The sequence below is a fragment of the Ascaphus truei genome, chromosome 6 (assembly GCF_040206685.1).
Source record: "Ascaphus truei isolate aAscTru1 chromosome 6, aAscTru1.hap1, whole genome shotgun sequence".
NCBI lineage: Eukaryota > Metazoa > Chordata > Amphibia > Anura > Ascaphidae > Ascaphus > Ascaphus truei.
Genome location: NC_134488.1, coordinates 3,015,405 through 3,031,477, shown reverse-complemented (window position 1 = coordinate 3,031,477; position 16,073 = coordinate 3,015,405). Strand labels below are relative to the sequence as shown.

General features: G+C 43.3%; 1 long non-coding RNA gene across 1 annotated transcript in view; it reads left to right on the top strand.

Moving 5' to 3' along the window:
* LOC142496394 (uncharacterized) overlaps positions 1-15,655 on the top strand; it is a 52,490-nt gene extending 36,835 nt beyond the window's left edge. Inside the window, exons 2-3 of the long non-coding RNA XR_012801968.1 lie at positions 13,624-13,700; positions 15,071-15,655. This is a non-coding gene — a long non-coding RNA (uncharacterized LOC142496394). The remainder of the gene's footprint in view (positions 1-13,623; positions 13,701-15,070) is intronic.
* Positions 15,656-16,073: the final 418 nt, after the last annotated feature.

The following is a 16,073-nucleotide window of genomic DNA, read 5'->3' as shown; positions in this document are numbered from 1 at the left end:
ACCCATTGCCAGCCCTGCCATGCGGCTCTGTGGCTCAGAAGTATCTTTTGAATTTGCCGCCTTTGGAGCACACGCGACCGCGAGAAGCAGGGGAGTTGGAGGCACCATCTACACTGTGTCGGGCGCCTCTGCGCATGCCCGTACTGCCTAACCTACAGACAGTGTTTTCCTGCCCCTGCTACAGCGTGGATGAACGCGTCCTCCATTACCAAACTTCAACACGCGGCGAATACCGGAAATCGATCTGGGAGCTATGCCAGCCACTGTGAGAGGGGATACTCTCTAAAATATCCACTGCGGTTTAACATCTTGGCTTCGGTAAGCGGGCAATTCGGCTAGATATCGATTGGGTCCTATAACTTTGCCTATTTGTGCTTAATTGTACTGTATGTTTTTATTATGTATTAAATTCATTTTTTTTAGTCTAGTGTGTGGTTCAGCAACATTGCCATTTTTTGTTTGTTTGTTTGTTTGTTGTTCTAGTGTCTTAACAGTATCACACTTTGTATTTCTTTTTCTTATTTCATGTTTGATTCACGCCGGCTGAGATCATCCCTCCATCCCATCTGGTTGTATATTTAATTTATTTACCATTCTATTGTGTTTAGCGCCATTGATACCCATCCCCCTCCCCCAACCCTTAGAGGCCTGTTGTTTGAACGGTAATGCTTTGGAAAATCCCCTCTCGAATTTGAAATGTAAATCTGATGTGCACAGCACTGTGAGAATTGAGAGTACACTGATACTGTATTTCATCAGGGTGTGAAAATATTTGTCAGTCACTATGGTTTACAGTCACATGTTTTAAATACAATACAGTACATTCTTTAATATCTTTAAAATAAAAATATATAAATACTGTAGTTAAGTATAATGTAACATAATCCGTTTTGTGGGTCTGTAGGGGTGGCTGTCAATGATTATGATTCGCATGAAAGTGAATAAATATTTATTTTATTTTATCAGGAACCAAAAAATACAAATATAAAAATAATCAGGAATAATACATAATGCAGTCTTTATTAAGTTCTTTTGGCAACTTGAAATTGGATAACCATTTGGAAAACCTTTGTAAAACATGGGGAAACATGAGTAATGCACATTTATAAGAATGTTATTTAATACTATATACAGTACAGTACTGTAATGTACTGTAATATACTGTATATACTATATACAGTACTGTATAGTAAAATTATATTTTCTTTAGTCTTTATCTTTTCCTCATTCTGTCTGCAGTACAGTAGTTCATTGAGAGAGGAGAGGTTTTGTGTACATCATTCCTGCTGTTTATATACTGTACATTTCACTGTACAAGCCGATTTGACTGGACACAACGCCCCATCTCCCACCTAGGCCACCCTTTTTCCTGGAACGACAAGAAAACCAAAAATTAGTGCAGTTACTGTACTGTACTGTATGTGTGTACTGTACTGTATTATGGCAGAACTACTGTACACTGGCGACACACTTTATCGCAGTGCGGCCAGATCCGCAAGCCGGGAGATTTCCCGGCTTGCTAGTGGCCGTCCCTCGGCGTGCCGCGCGTCATAGACGCGTGGTCACGCGTCTTCGGGAGCCTGCGCCCCCTGCACGCGCGTCCAGGGCTCCCCGAGGGAGCCCTGGTGTCCCGCGATCTGCGGGACGGCGGCAGGGGGTTCCGGGGGACCCGGCGGACCCGGCAGCGGGAGGGAGAGCGCCCGGATCGGAGGGCGCTCTTCCGCTGCTTCGGCGCGCGCCCGTCACACTCGGGCGCGCGCCAGGCTACTGCTGCGGCACAGAACGGGCAAATGCTCGAATAAACTGTGCCGCAGCAGTAGGTGGCTGGTGCAGCTTTCTCTGGAAAGAAAAAAATGGAGCAGTTAGTAGGCAGTTACTGTTGTACTGTCAAACTAGTCTACTGTATACTGTACTGGAACTACTGTATACTCTGACTACTGTTAAATTCTATGTACTGTAACCTGATGGCTGGTGCTGCTCTCTCTGTAAAGAAAAAACTAACTACTGTATACTCTTACTATCTGGAAAGAAAAAATCTGTGCCATACTTACCTGTAACATACTGTACTTACAATACTACAGCACAGTACTACTTTCCTGATGCTTGCCCATTACGCGCGATGACAATGGGCAACACAGTAGCAATATGGTCTATATATTTATTGCAGCGTTCCACGGTGAGTACATCGTTCCAAAAACGGATTGAAGTCTGGCGACCTGTCATTGGAAAGAAAGGACAATTGGTTTAAGAGCTAAAAACAGTGGGGAACAAAAATGGGACACGGTCTACTGCACTTACTCCGCTGGCGTCTTCACCCAGTTGATGCCGCGCTCAAGGATATGCGCCGTTGACGCGGTGTGCTTGGGATCGTTGTCCTGGTAGAAGCGGTGACCATTGGGGAAGTCGTGTGTGATGTATTGCACTATATCGGGCACAATGTTGTCTTGGAAGAAAGCTTTATTCATGATTCCTATAGCAAGAAAAGAAAAGTGCTCAAAAAACTGCACAATAGTACAGTATAGTGCATACGGTAAGGCAACACTAGTCAAGTACAGTGCATTAGGCGAAATTATATTTGATACATTTTACCTTCAAAGATGACAATGCATCCCGGTCCACGCCTAGAGATGGCACCCCACACATGCAGCTTCACGGGGTGTTTTGGCCGCGGCTTCAAAGATATGCGGCCTTTTTTGTGGAACGCAAATCTTGCAAATCTCTCAAGCGACATAATAGACTCATCAGTGAAGATGCAATCCTGGAAAGTCTCCCCGCTGTCGATCCATGCCTGGGCCTGGAGCACTCTTTTGATTTTGTTTGCGTCCCGTATCATGGAGTACACTCTGTAATGACAAGGAATAAAAAAAATTTGCGGCACAGTGCAGTACAGTTTGCGAAACAACACTTTTACCTCCTGTACTGTCCAGTACTAACCTCACACGTCCATATTTCCATCCAATGCTGCGTCTCATCTTCTTTATGCTGGTCTCGGATACAGTCAGATTGTGCTTTTCCTGCAGAGTGTTTTTAACCCTTAATGCACTCCTCTCATCAATCTCCTCACTTATTTTGTCCACCATAACAGTTGTCTCCCTACAATGTAAAGAAATTATATTGTTTTATTAATATGCAGCAATATAAAATGTACCAGTATATAAATGTAATGTTGTAATATACATTAAATATAAATAGACAAAATATATAAACTGTACTGTTGTACTATAAATATAAATATACAAAATAAATATACTGTTGTAATATAAATATACAGTACATCCTATACAGTATATACCGTTGTAAGATTAATTGAAATATACAAAAAATGTATACTGCTGTACTATAAATATAAATAGACAAACTACTGTACAGTATGTTGTAATATAAATCAACAGAAATAACAACAGTATTACAGTTGATACAGAACTGTACTGTAGATGCACAGTACAGGTTTCTATATTTTTTTTTGTTAAGTTTTATACTGTTAATATACTTACGCGTTAGTTACCCTTGGTGCCTTTTTCCGATCTCTGTTTTTTCCGTATGCATGATATCACACGGTGGTTAATGGCACAACGAGGTCAGAAGTAGCTAACTAGCGCTGGATAGCAGCAATTCGGTGTCCGCTCGTATACATGTCCTTAATTCGCATGCTGAGATCCTTTGAAATCTTTTTAACAGGCATTTCTGCGAGTAGAAAGAAATATAAACACAAGAATGTGTATTCGATGTTTAGTCGATGTGTATTCTATGTGCAGGCAATACACAAAATGGATGGTGTATTTATATGGTAATGACTCACATTAGAGTACGCCCACTTTCAACACCTGTACCTGGCCACCATGCATAAAAGATCACACACTTTGCATAGCCCACCACTCCATGATCTTTATCTGAACTTGCCCTTGTCCAGATACTGTACTGCATTGTGCCACCTGCTTCCATGGAGCATCCCCGTTTCTATGGACGCAAGAACCCACTCACCTCTGCCGTGCCTGTCATGCTGAAAAAGCGAAAGGCGGTTGCCGTTTCCACGCCAAGGGCAAAGCGACAGGCTAAGGCCAATAAAGAAAACCTGCTGACCCCAAAGGTTAAGGGTTTTCTTAGACGTAAGCCTCAGTATGTGAAGAAGATATACGGTGATGTACTCTCAACACAAAACGAATGGCAGCCAACCAATCGAATCCGCAGACCACTTCCTCCCATATGCTTCGACGACTCTGCTGTAGCTGTCCCGGAAATCTTTATCCTGTCTTCTCCACCCCCATCTTCTCCGGTTCCATCTGACGACACTGCCGCCTCTGAAATCCACGGGTCACTTTCTCCTTTGCTCTTAGACGACTCTGCTTCTCGCCCGGAAATCCAAAGGTCACCTTCTCCATCCCTCTTCGACGACGCTGCCGCTTCTCCTCTACCGGGTATCCACAGGTCACCTCCTCCACTCTCCATCGATGCTGCTTCTGTCCATGGAACCCCCATCTCATCCTGCGTTGCACCCATCCCCCCAGATGTCCAGACGCCATGCACAAGAAGCAGCTCGTTGGACCGGATGCTGAATGGGATAAGTGTGGATCTCCCCGGGAATTCTATTGTGCTAGCAAAGATAGATCTGCTTCTGGAGATCATGTTAAATGTGGAGCAACGGATGCTACAAATGGAGCAACGGATGGATCGACGGATGGAGAAGATAGAGGCTGACACTGCGGGCATACATTATTTGCTCGGTGCTAATGCCCCTGTTTCCCCGACGCCGGAGAAGGGGGGTCACATGGATGTGATGAATGGGACCTTCGACCCCCTTCCATCACCAAGCGCCCCCCCTCCACCAGAAGTTGTAGTGTACATGTATGCCATTGAGGAGGACATGACAACCCCGTCAAGACCACGCCAGGAGACAACACGGCGACCACGACCGGAGGAAAGCTTCCTCCCAGACAACCTACCATCGCCTGTCGCCACAAGCACACCCGCTCCCAAAAGACCTACACCCGCTGGCATCGAAACAGTGCCCGACATCACCCTGTGCGATCTGCCACCGGGGCTCAGGGAGAAGTATAGGGTGATGAGTGCTGGTGTACCCCACAAGTATGCCTTGATCATTTTTAAGCACCATGTTCCCTACACGTTGTACTGCGAGTGGGTGTTCAAAGTGAACTACGAAGGAAATCGCGTTAAAAAGGCCCTTCCTGTCAATTTAAGGAAAAACATTGTGGAAGAAATGCGGCGCTTTTATGCAGTTACAGATCCTGTAATAAAAGGCGTTCGAGACTGCATTAATGGCGTTTTGCGCCATGCAAGGAATCGGCCATGGATGGACAATGTGGAGGACTTTCAGTGAGACCATACTGTTGTGCTGAACTGTATTGTACTGTACATGTTTTGCCCTACAGTACCTGCTGTACTTAAACAAAGGAGATGTTGTTGTGTGTTTTTTTTCACAGGACATGCACAACTCCCGTCCCTGAGGGCCACAAACAGGCACGGTTTTCAATGTTGCCCTGAAAACCTGCCCTGTTTGCTGCCCTCTAGGACTGAACTGGTGCAGGTCTGACTGACAGTGTTGCGCACCATCCCACTGTACTGTACTGTATACAGTACTGGGTTTCTTTAATAAAGGAGATGTTACTTAAAATGCTTCAACATTGTACTGTATTTGTAAATAAATGTTTTTGTACTGACTCCACCAATAAAAGAACATGTTAAATTGTCTTACTGTACATTGTTTCCATTTGCTCCTTTGATAGTACTGTATAACAAAATACAGAGTAACAAATGCTTGCTGCACTGTTTTTTTACTGCCTGGTCGCGCAATTGGCGTAGGAACTAGGGCAATTGGCGTGGGAACTACGGCAATTGGCGTGGGAACTACGGCAATTGGCGTGGGAACTAGATCAATTGGCGTGGGAGCTTCTGTTCAAGGGCACCTAGAAATAAAATTCATTTTGCCCCTAGATGTTAGGAACCCCCTCACTTGACCCCAACAGGGTCCGAGCAGTAATGGCGACGAGAAAGGGTCACGCCGGCGAGGAGGGTCCTACCATTGAGCGTAATGGCGGAGAAAGCTTTGAAACGGCTAAGTCAGAATGAGCAGAAACCTGGAACCCACAACTCCGGTTCTGTTCGACCTAGAGGGCTCAGATTCGGTCACCATGTAGTCCTAGTTGCGGCAGGATTGCATGGCAAATTGCGACCCTCTCGTGGCAACAGAACGGAGTCAGGGTGATGTTAAAATTTAGGTTTCTGCCATTGACTTGCATGGCAGAAAAAAAGCCACTTTGGTAATGTGCTTTTAAACTGTCTTTTGGTATCTCCGGTTCCGGGGGTCTTGGAAGGCTGATATCTTGCCACTATGGCAAGGGTCCTCCAGCATGAGGACCAGGCAAATTTCAACCCGCTCAGACCCACAGAACGGATTATGTTACATTATACTTATATACAGTATTTATATATTTTTACTTTAAAGATATTAAAGAATGTACTGTATTGTATTTAAAACATGTGACTGTAAACCATAGTGACTGACAAATATTTTCACACCCTGATGAAATACAGTATCAGTGTACTCTCAATTCTCACAGTGCTGTGCACATCAGATTTACATTTCAAATTCGAGAGGGGATTTTCCAAAGCATTACCGTTCAAACAACAGGCCTCTAAGGGTTGGAACTAGGTCAATTGGCGTGGGAACTTCTGTTCTAGGGCACCTAGAAATAAAATTATTTTTGCCCATAGATGTTAGGCACTGTATAGTATACTGTAGAAGACACATAATGACACGATACTGAACATGTAGAATAAATGCATAGTTTTATTTATTCGGGTTTATTACACAGTATACTGTACGGCCGGAAAACATCAGCATACAGTACAATATTATCCATCGAAATCCCCCCATTAGCCGTTTTCTTTTCTGAGGAAAAACAAAAAGAAAAGTTTTAATGTACAGTAATGGTCAGCCCCCTAAAGAAGTACCCAGCCAGCCCCACCAAAATAATACGGCAACAAGACAGTACTCACCATATAACTTCCCATTCAGCTGGCGCCGGCGCCGGTCCGCTGCCAGTCCAGCTTTCTTCATCATCCACGTCGACAGTTTGCAGCGGGACTAGTCCACCTGTAGTCAGCTGGTGAGGCTGGAAATCGCTTAGGTACATGCAAGCTTCATCAAAACTGCACGCCAAATCCGACTCAGGCTCAGGGTTGTCATTGACAGTGGGACCGTCATTGGAAGCCGGTGCTGGTGCTGGTGCATTGCTTGGCAGCGACTGTCACTTCTTAGTTAGTTTTAACATGACCCTTCGCCTTTCGCCACCTCCATGATCATAGATACAGAAAAATCCGGTGACACACACCAATACCCTCCAACAAATTGGGGATCAATACGGTGAAAACGGGTCGCTACATAACCTTTTCCTTACTGCACGCTTCCACGTATGAGGGGTTGGCGAAAATTTGTAAAAGTCATAGTTTTCGATAAAATACTGATACATTTGAGCAACTGTTGCCATCTTATCATCTGTTGCATTAATCGTGGCCCATATCAAATACGCGTAACTTCTGTCAGGTTTTTGGAAAGCGGGCTGCACTTGAACACTCATGGTGGGTCTCTGCAGAATAGTGTAACACAAACTGAAACTGGTCTTTGTCTTTCTTTAATATGAAAAGCCTAAATTGATACATTTTTGCAACTCTTCCTTCAGTCTCAAGGCCAAGGCCAAGTTACAATAGCACACTGTGGTACAGTATCTTTTTTAAACGAAACACCTGCAAGCCGACACATTACTGATTCGGCGCATTACAATTCATGAATTTCTGCCATCTGGTGGACACGCGAAGCATTGCAGCCTATTAAAATCCGAACTATTATCAATAAACGCATCAGCCGGGCATGACCCGCGGCTGGGAATGCAAGGTGAACGCGGCATGTGCCAGGTGAACAGCGTCGCATTCCAGGAACCAGCCAGGGACAAACTGGTGATTTGTTAGAATAAAAGCTGCCGCAACAGTATATATATATATATATATTATACCCACTGTATAAATGAATGGGTGAAGGGTTGGTATCAGGCCAGGGTGGGTTAACCCCTTAACTACTGTTGCGGTTATTATCCGCTATGGTGATTAAGGGGTTAACGGGCATTTGAAAGTATTTGCAATGATTTTTTTTGCCAACGGAGGCCGTTTGATGACCGGTCGCCATAACATTGCCAGGGTGTAAATAGAACTCTATTTATTTACGTTATTGATGTTGTTGTATGCGTTTAATAATGGGCAAAAAAATTATTATCCATATCAGGATAATAGTTATTTTGCACATTACTGTACTGTATGTGTTTGGGGGGTGGGGGGGGTATATATTTATTTAAATGTATTGGACAGGTTTATTTTTTTTACATACAGGGTTGGTTACTTAGGTTTGCAGGGACCTCTGGAGACCACCTGAGGACTCCCCAGACGCCCACGGGTACCAGGCTGCGGACCCACGGGGGACATCTGCGGGGAAGAACCGGGGGTCCCACATCTGACCCGTAGGGACCACATGAGAGCCCCCAGACCCCTGTGGGAACCACTTGAGGACCCTCAGACACCTGTGGGCCTGACCCAGGGCCCGCCAGACACCCGCGGGCCCACCCATGGAGACCCCATTTGGGGCCCACAGTGACCCGCGGAGACCATCAGGAGGACAACGGCGCCTGCTGGGGACCACCCACAGGCCTCCAGACCCTGTGGGCACCCCCCTTTGGGACACTGTGGGGCCTGCGGACACCCACCAGGACCACCGGTGACTCCTGTGGGTCTTGGGTATTAACCCTGTGTGTAAAAGAATAAATCATGTATTTATGGGGGGGCACAGGGGGTGGATTATGTATTGTTAAATAAATATAGTGATGTTTATTGTTTGTAGCGGGGGTGGGGGAAGTGGGTATTGTCCCCAAGCCAGGGTGGGTAGGCCTCCATGTGGGTAGTGGGGGAGGGTGGTTAGGCCTCATGGGTGGGAGTAGTGGGGGAGGGTGCTTAGGCCTCCCGAGTGAGTGATGGGGAGGGCGGTTTAACCCCTTAATTACTATTGCGGTTATTAACCGCTAAGGTAATTAAGGGGTTAGGGGACATTATATTGGCTATTTTTATTCTTGTGTATATTTTGCAGCCCCGGAGGGGACATGGGCAGGATGAGGATGAAAACGGCCTTCATCATGGGTGCATGGAAAAGGTAAGTGTAATACAGTATGTATTTACTGTATTTATTGTGATTCATGTCTTGTAAATGGGCAAATAAATTATTATCCATATGTGGATAATAGTAATTTTGCCCATTACTGTATTGTAGGTGTTAGGGGGCGGGAGGGGGGGGTGATGTGTGTTGTATATTGCAATGATTATTGGGGGCAATTGTCCCCAATAAACATGACATGCCTTAACCCCTTCATTTCCTTAGCGGCTATCCGCTAAGGTAATGAAGCTGTTTTAATGTATTTTTATTAATAGTGTGGGGGAACAGGGGGTCTCCTGAGCTGAACCGCATTGATTTTTGGCTCAGAGACCCCCTGCTTCCTGAGTTACAGGCCCCGGTATGGGGCATTGGTACCAGTGTCGCCGCCATCTTTACAGCGTCCACGTCGCGTCTTGGACGCTATAAAGTTGGCAGCGACACTGGCATCTGATGCCCCATACCAGGGCCTGTAACTCGGGAAAGTTGTGTGTAGAATGATGCTCAATAAATGTGTGTACACTGTTGATGAATCGTCATGATGTAGAAGAAATAACTGGAGATCGGAACACTATGACATCAATAAGGTCATATAGGTATTATGCATTTAAGGGGGGGCAAAACAAAGACCTAGCGGTCAGTCTGCCAGACTACTGCAGATATGGTCAAAATGCACACCCCTCTCAAAATATAAGCTTCCCCAATACAGGGTCAGAGGTAGTAATATCAGGGCTATTGCCCATTACCTGCCCTTGGGGGTATCTTGAAGTCCAGTAATCCAATGATGAGTAGTAGTTCCACTGCGTGCAGTCCTGATGTGTAGGAACAATGATTGAAGAGTAGAGCAAAGGAGCACAGCTGCCAGAAATAATCCTGAAGAAACAAATATCACGGGCAAACTCCAAAGATAAAACTGAAGGTGTTTAATGAATAAGCTAACAGGGAAATGAACATAGCCAACGCACCAACGCGTTTCATCCCGTGGGACTTTATCAAGGTGTTTGATAAAGTCCCACGGGATGAAACGCGTTGGTGCGTTGGCTATATTCATTTCCCTGTGAGCTTATTCATTAAACACCTTCAGTTTTATCTTTGAAGTTTGCCCGTGATATTTGTTTCTTCAGGATTATTTCTGGCAGCTGTGCTCCTTTGCTCTACTCTTCAATCACTGTAGCTCTGGAAGCAGGGGGTCTCTGAGCCAGAAATCAATGCGGTTCAGCTCGGGGGACCCCCTGCTCCCACACACTATTTTAAAATGTACATTAATGCAGCTTCATTACCATAGCGGCTATCCGCTACGGTAATTAATTATTGTTTATTGTTGTGTGTGTTTTGACAGTAGTGTAGATGAGCAGGGGGTTTCCAGAGATGAACTGCATTGGTTTCAGCCTCGGGGACCCCCTACTTCAGGAGATACAGACCCCGTTATGGGGTACCGGTATCCCCTGCAGAATTGAAATGTCCCGGTCACGTGACGCGGAAGCTTTAAATGTGCAGGAGATACCGGCGCCCCGTAACGGAGCCTGTATCTCATGAAGTAGGGGGTTCCCAGACCTGAAACCAATGCGGTTCAGCTCCGGAGACCCCCTGCTCATGTACACTATTATTAAAATGTAAATTGTTAATGCACGATCGCCTGTACCAGCCGTGCATGGAGATGCAGAATCTCCATGCAAATGTTACAGGAGGCTTTTTTTTCTATCAGCTATCGTACTTGAACTTTAAGCACGATAGCAGGGGGGGGGGGGGAAAGCACGCACGATCTGGCAGATTGGAGCACGTCCGATCCCGAATGCGCTGAACTCCTTAGTGAATCATGCCTCCGGCTTAACTTTTTAGCGGACATGATAATTTTTTTCACGCCAGTGCAAAAGCTCACCGCTTAGTGCATACCCCGAATAGTGTCCAATTTATGAATCCAAAGTGTCTCCTGTGTTGAAAGGGTCTTAACTCTATCACCCCTCCTCCTATTACATGGGACATGTTGGAAACCTTTAAATGTTAATGAGGATGGATCCTTGTTATGGTACATCAAGAACAGAATAAAAGAACAGAACAAGAACAGAACGTAACAGCGATGGGGACAAGTTTTGCCCCCAGTTTCGCAAACCTGTACTGTATGTGGGAGATTGGGAAAGCCAGTATATTTGGGCCAATAATCCATTCAGTAAGAATATTATAGTTTGGCGGCGCTACATAGATGATATCTTGTGTGTGTGGGATGGTGACCTTGAGTCCATTAACCAATTCATGTCTTTTTTTAATCAAAATAATTACAATCTGAATTTCACACATACCACCGATCCATTGTCAGTGGAATTTCTAGATCTCAAACTGATTATCTTAAAAGATGGTGCTGTGAATACTGAGACATTTTTCAAAGGAGTAGACATGAACAATCTCCTGATGGCTATAAGTAATCATAAGAACTCCTGGATTCGTAATATCCCAGGTGGCCAATTTACTAGACTAAGGAGAAACTGTAGTAATATTGAGGTTTTTGACCAATAGGCCAACAAGCTTCTGCTTAGATTCATCGAAAGAGGCTATCCTATGGATGGTCTTAAAAAGGAGCTTGCAAGAGTGAGACTTATGGATAGGGACAACATGTTTATTCAAAAAAATAAGAAAGAAGTAATTGAAACTGATGATAAAATTGCTTTTATTAGCAATTACAAAAAGTTCAAAAAAAGTATTGAGAATATCATTATTAAGCATTGGAACATCCTGTGTAATGATTCTGTTCTGTTTACTCACCTTGTTAAAACACCTAGGTTTATCTATAGGAGAGCCAAAAATCTTAAAAATATGCGGGTCCCTAGTGATATTGGTAAAGAACAGTGTAATATAGGAAATAAAGGTTGGTTATGTGTTAAGTCTTCAGGTAATCATGCCTGTGGCAAATGTTCTGTTTGCAAATTCCTTCATCCAGATAAAAAAAAAAGTAATTTCTAAAACATCTAAGTAAATCTTCATCATTGAAGACTTCATATTATGTACATCTGTCTTTATTGTATACCTACACGAATGTGCTTGCGGGTTGCATTGGCAGAACCAAGCGTACTCTGAAGATACGCATTCAGGAACACATCAGGAACATCAGGAGTGGTTTTGAAAAGCATAGTGTATCTCGTCACTTCTTGATGTACCATAACAAGGATCCATCTTCATTTAAAGGTATCCAACATGTCCCATGTAATAGGAGGGGGGCGATAGAGTTAAGACCCTTTCAACACAGGAGACATTTTGGATTCATAAATTGGACACTATGTCTCCAAAAGGGTTAAATGAAGATATAGATGTGTGGACTCTATACTAATCCAGTCTGTTTGTCACTCCCCTCAATCTCTCTGTTTGCTGTTTAAAAATATGAACTTCTCATTACCAGATAGATTCAATATGAGTTGATATCTGTACTAATTTCTGTTTCTTTTATTGTAGGACTATTTTAGGTCTCATATTTGTGTTTTAATAAATTGTATTTTAACCGATTGTGTTTAAATGTGTTTGCCATCAGCATTAGTCTACAGCTGACATGATTGCCGCCACTTCTAACCCGATTGGTTGTGTGTGCTTAATTAGCCAGCCAATACGGGGAGCGGGGTAGGTATATAGTGCATCTGTTGACCAGTGCTGAATTATCCCTGAAGAAGTAGCCTGTTCGCTACGAAACGCGTAGGATTAGTATTTTATTACTATTAGTCCGATTTATCTGTTCCATTGTACTTACACACTGCTGTTGTGTGTCATCTGTCAGCGAATCTGCTCAGCTCTGTATTGCGGAGGCGCGATTACAATCAGCTGAGACTCTGCGCATGGTGCTCTATGTGGCAGTACAATTTGCTCCCTGCTGAGTTTCTTAGCCTTGAGATTGAAACTACACATCACGCACGCGCAATAGACTTTTCACTACGTGTGGGCGGGACGGTTGTACCTCTGTGAGGCACGTTTGCCCTGCAATTGGGATACCGAATACCCTTCATCCTGGAGAAGTGTTCCCCCTGATGAGACGTGTACCCCAAGCTGGATTGATAGTGCACTGTGCCATCTGCTTGATGCGGAGGGATGACGTCCTGACACCATCTGGAACTACTTACCTGAAGGATTGGTTTCCGTCCCAGTATCCTGGTCTTGCTGTGTGGTAACCATCTGTGTATTATACACTCAATCCATCCTAAAAGCAACGATTTTGCTGCTCTTGTTTTTATTTTAGATAATGATTCCGGGTACCCGGAAATTACAATGTACCTGGTCCTTTTCAAGCAACTCGGAAATGACCCGGATCCAGTAGCAGGGGGCTGGGACCAGCTATGTAAATTGCTGCTGATGATCCATTAAATTCTTATTTTTATAGGACACACTCTCTTGCAATTGATTTTTGTAACCTGATGTACTGTAAGTAGTGCTCTATTTTCCAGAAACCGATTGAAGTGTATGCTGTGGAAAACGGAGGCACACCCTTTTGGAGCATAATCAGTCAGAAGACCATATACATGTGAGTTCATTACTCTCTTCCATTTTACACCATGTATTTCTGGCCCACTTCGATGCATATATGTCTGGACACAAATATGTGAGGATTCTTAATACAGTGCATGTGGAATCTCTACCAGCTATTCGAAATATAGTGGACTAGTGGTGTTTCATTGAGTTATTGGTTGTACATTGCTGATACCCATGGATAATACTTTGGATACTTGTCATAGTACCAAATCAACTTTCTTATACAAGCCTTCTTATCTATAGATAGAGCACCATACAGCTGTTTATGTTGCTTTAATGTAGACAGTTAATTTACAAAGTGTTGTGCATCAATACACACACTGTTGCAGTACCTTAAAATATGCCAGCAGTCACTTTTATAGCTGTTGCCATGTTTGTGTCTTTGTTATCGTGCTCTGATACATGTTGAGGGGAGGCTATATCCCACAAAACTCTACTTTTGCTATGTTTTCACTGCACTGTATGCCCTCAATATAATGTATTTCATCTGTTAATTAACATGGTATTGTGCTCGTGTTATATTTTGCCTGACTCAGATGTGGTTTGTTCTCTGCTGTCAGAGTTTTGGTACCTGTGTTATACCTGCGTAAAGCCACTTCCTGTTCATCAACACGAGCACATTCAACAAGGTTGCTAACAGCAAATTTCCACAAACATGCAAACAATTGAGATATTGGGGAGCCGAGCATGAAATTATTAGGGTAGCTCTTACATTTTACCTTATAGCATGTAGTGCAAAGGTTTCTCTTGTGTAAATATGTTTTAAAGGGGTTGTGACATGTTTAATAAGTTAAATACAAGTGATTGAAACACTTTTAAAAAAAGGAGGCTTGTGCCAAGCACACGCGTTCTAAGTGAAACTTCTGTGTGTTTTGACACACTCAAAAGTGTTTCATGCCATAAATATCATAAACATGAAAGTACAATTTGATTGATAAAATACAGTGAAGTTTGCACATATCGTGTGTGTGTGTGTGTGTGTGTGTGTGTGCGTGCGTGCGTGCGTGCGTGTGTGTGTGTGATGCTACTGCTGCTGCACATGCGCAGAATACAATTCTGCACATGTGCAGTCAGTCACTTCCGTTATTTTTTTGGTGACAATTTTCAGGTTTTTTCCCTATTGGATTTTTTGTGATGGCTCTGCCCCGAATGAAGTTTTACTTAAAAAAAAATAGTCAGACAATTATAACCATTTTTTAAATAATTGTTTCAACCTTTTTTAATGTTTCCATAAGAACAAATGTTTTGACAAGTTTTTACGTTCCTTACCTAATCTCTTTAGTGATAAGACTGCTTTTGGCTCCACAGATAAAGTTGTTGATCCAGACATTTTTTCTTTTGTTTTCTGTAATCTAACTACAGATGTAGCAATACTTATTGTCCCTGGCGCCATGGAAAAACAAGCAAAAGTCTGCGGCGATGGAGCTGTGGTGGATCCCTGCTTCTGAATGGGACCCCCTGCAGCGTTAATTCTTTGGTACAGTGACATGTGTGGCCGCATCATCGCGGCTTTGGCAGCACCAAAGACAGTATGGCTTACTAAATCTGTATGCTGCGATTAATAGCCAAAGAGATAAAGGAATAGAACGATTACACATACAATTGAAATTACACAGACCCGAAGAAAATAGAAACCTCTTCTGTGCACATCTATACACAGAAAACACATAGGTGAACATCCTATGCTAAGGGGTTTTAACCTTTTTAAGAAAACCAATTAGACTGATAACAAAAATGTTGCCACTATGTGAGTCCAACACCTTTATAACTCTAAATTTACGCTATCAACAATAATTTGTGTACAATACATAGCAAGGGAACAAGCAAACATACATTTAAAAAAAGAAAAAAAGTAAGTGACAGAAAAAACAATAAACCCCAACCTTTGACAATGGCCATTGGAAATCAGGTAAATTATAATGTAAAAGAGTGGTAATATTAAGAGCCTTAGGGGGTAAAATATGTTATTTTATTTATTTATAAAATGTTTTACCAGGAAGTAATACATTGAGAGTTCTCTCGTTTTCACATATGTCCTGGGCATAGAGTTAAGATGATAAATAATACATCGTTACAAATACAGTTACATAAGTGAACAGGAGTGAAAAAGTTCAGTCCGCGCTCTGGCTCTTTAAACCTGGAATGTTGATTCCTCTCTGTTCTTTTGCTGCTCTCGTGTTTTGAGGTGTCTTCCCCCACCTCCAAAAGTGGATTCCACCAGAAGGCTCCGACTGCGATACCAAATGTCAACAAGAAAGATAAACACAAAAGCGCACCAAGATGAGAGATGTATAATGTATTACCAATAAATGAAAATAGTAAACACTTACATGAATAAAATCTTTAATAATCCCCGATCGTAACG